Consider the following 2,827-nt stretch of genomic DNA (forward strand, 5'->3'; position numbering starts at 1 on the left):
TTCTTAATTGAAAACATAAAAAAATTTAATTCAAAATCAATAATAAGAATATAAAACCATTTAACGTGAGTAATAAGGCTTTCAAAGGCATAGGTGACTATAAATGGACTTTTCTTGTCACGACCCGGTACTCCCCTCGAGCCTGTGACAACCGCCGCGGTGTCCCGGTAGACACTTATTGCCCGGAATGTCAACCCGAAACCCCGCAAGGCTTTACTATCAGTTTCTCTGTTCCCTTGTGAGCAACCATTGTCAAATATCGTGTTCTAAAATATTTTAAGCTGTTTCCAACTTTAAACAAATAAAATATTAATTTTTCGTCTCACAAGGGTATTTTGGTCATTTTTCTCAAAAATTTTAAAAACTGGCCAAAACGTAATATACAAGTACAAAACACACAATTCATATTCAAAATGAGTTTAAAAGTCTAAAATCTTCATTTAAAACGAAATTATGGTTATTTGAATATAATAAGAAAATAAAAGAAATATTAAGTAAAATATTCTATTTTCTTATAAAACAATATTTATAGAGTTATACGTGAATAATTTTTATAACGTAAAAGCTAAATAAATTTATACATACTTAAATACAGTAAGCCAAAATATTTAATTTAATTTACAATAACAAGAGTGCCCCCGAATAAACAAAAGTAAAGAGGACTTTGAACCTACGGTTTGGAAAATGCAGATCCCACTGTAGTCCTCGATGAGATCAGCTATCTACAGTCTATACTGAACCTGAAATGGGTGGAAAGGAGGGTGGTGAGATTATAAAATCCCAATGAGTAAACAAACATCATCCTAAACATCTAGAGTTGAGTACATGGAGACAATAAAGTAAATCATCATAAACTGGGTTATAGCATTAGAACACATTTTGTTCAAAACACGTAAAGAGGCTTATGAATCTCATAAAAATCTAGGCTTGTGCCATAAACCCATTCTCGGGGACACCTTGGCCGAGGCATCCTACCGAGACCGCCAAGGCTATTAAAATTCACATTTCACATAAATCATGTTTTTGTTTTGAAAACATAGCCGTTCCTTGGCGTTGGCTGAGTTTCCCCTCACGTGGTGGTTTAGCGTGAAGTGAACCCTAAACTTTACCCCAGGAGATACCCTACGCGCCTCTCCGTTCGAGGTAAAAATATAATGGGGTTTACCGTGCCCCTCTAAAAGGCTGGTCCACAGAAACCCCCTACTGCAGTGATTAATTAATATATAATCCACCATATAATAAAACTCAATAACATGATATGGCAATTTTGTAATTCGTAGTTTTTCAAGGTAACCAAACAATTCGCATTTCAATACAATTGCCAACTAGCCAATCATGCTCGATTTATCATAAGCCAGTTAATTTAAACAATCAAATTGCCACAATTAACAGTCTCCGTGTACTCTATTTTTCAAAATTACTATTAATTTCAAAACAATTTATAATTTAATTTCATTGAAACTCATTTATTCATAAAACATGAAAATTTATCTTTTTAAATTCTTTTTTCCATAGAATTCATGAAAGCTTTTAAAAACCACCCTAGATAATTAAAATGACAGTAAGTTTACTCACAATGTCTAGAATGCAGACTTTCGAAGCACTCTGTCTACTGGTCCTCGGATGCAATTTCCTTGCCTTTATCGGAGGACTCACCACCTTGACACAGTACAAAATCGAGAGTTTCACCAAGTTGGTACTAAATCAAAATTAAACTAATTTAGACTACCAATGCATGATATGGAATGCAAAAATGCACTGGTAACTATCTAAACCCGGTATTGGCCTAATTCGTCTTATCACCCGATTAAATTCCTAACGGGTCCGTTTAAACTCCAATTTAATTCTTTTCAGTTTCTATACCTCAATTGCACCCAAATTAACTTAATGTCCCTCAGTGTGGTGCAAATTATCAGTCCCAACAGCAAATTACGAAAATACCCCTAGTGGGTAAAAATTCGTATTTTTGTTCCGAAAATTCCCATTATTTTTCTAGGCTCATAATTCATCATTCCTTAACCAATTCTCCTAGAATAAAATCAAACTCATCCTCACTCACTACATGGTAAATTCAGCCATTAATGGTTGGGGGAGAAAATAAATTCTTTTCTTGTTGTTTTGTTTCTAAATATGCTAAACTAACTAAAAACACTAACATAAATTAAAATCAAATAAATCCAATAACTTTCTCTCTCCTAACCCATTTTTTCAGAATTGAATTCATCATGAAAACATGTAATTTAATCATGGAAAATAAAGAGAAATGCTTGGGAATAAGAAAACTCAAGCTTAATAGAAAAAACTCACCTTTTTCACTTAATTTCCTTGAAAATTCACACTTTTTCTTTGATTTTCTCTCTCTAGGGTTTTGTTTTTATTTTCTCTCTCTTCTTGCTGGTTTGGCCGGCCATGGGGTGGAAGATGGGCTGATTTTGTGCCTTTTAAAAAGGAAAATAATAAATTAATAAAGGCATGACACATGGCATCATGTCATTGGCCCGTTTTTAAAATTTTAAAAACTTAAACATTTTATCTCCACCACATGTTTAGTCAAGGGTCAAAGATGAAGACAAGGAAGACCATGTGCTGGAAAAAATATCCTGGTGGTGGAAAATTACAATTTTGTCCCTGAGGTGGCAAAATTACCATTTTACCCCTATACTCCAAATTATACCGAAATTAAAATTTTTCACTTCTAAACCTCAAATCATACTTCAATAAGTCAAATTATACTCTAATAAGTCAAATGGGGTCAAAAAAATCTTTTCTAAAATTCCCATTTTGTCCCCAGGTGGCAAATGACCATTTTGCCCCTAGTTAGTGAAAA

At 33.5% G+C, this 2,827-nt stretch overlaps 1 long non-coding RNA gene across 1 annotated transcript; it reads right to left on the reverse strand.

The window, feature by feature from the left end:
• Positions 1-546: 546 nt before the first annotated feature.
• Positions 547-2,407, reverse strand: LOC148763127 (uncharacterized). The gene is made up of 3 exons (XR_016025699.1): positions 2,308-2,407; positions 1,576-1,659; positions 547-740 (listed from the first exon to the last, which is right to left on the reverse strand). It is a non-coding gene; the product is annotated as an uncharacterized LOC148763127 (long non-coding RNA).
• Positions 2,408-2,827: the final 420 nt, after the last annotated feature.

This window comes from Theobroma cacao, chromosome 4 (genome assembly GCF_053813885.1).
Source record: "Theobroma cacao isolate CCN51 chromosome 4, ASM5381388v1, whole genome shotgun sequence".
Lineage (NCBI taxonomy): Eukaryota > Viridiplantae > Streptophyta > Magnoliopsida > Malvales > Malvaceae > Theobroma > Theobroma cacao.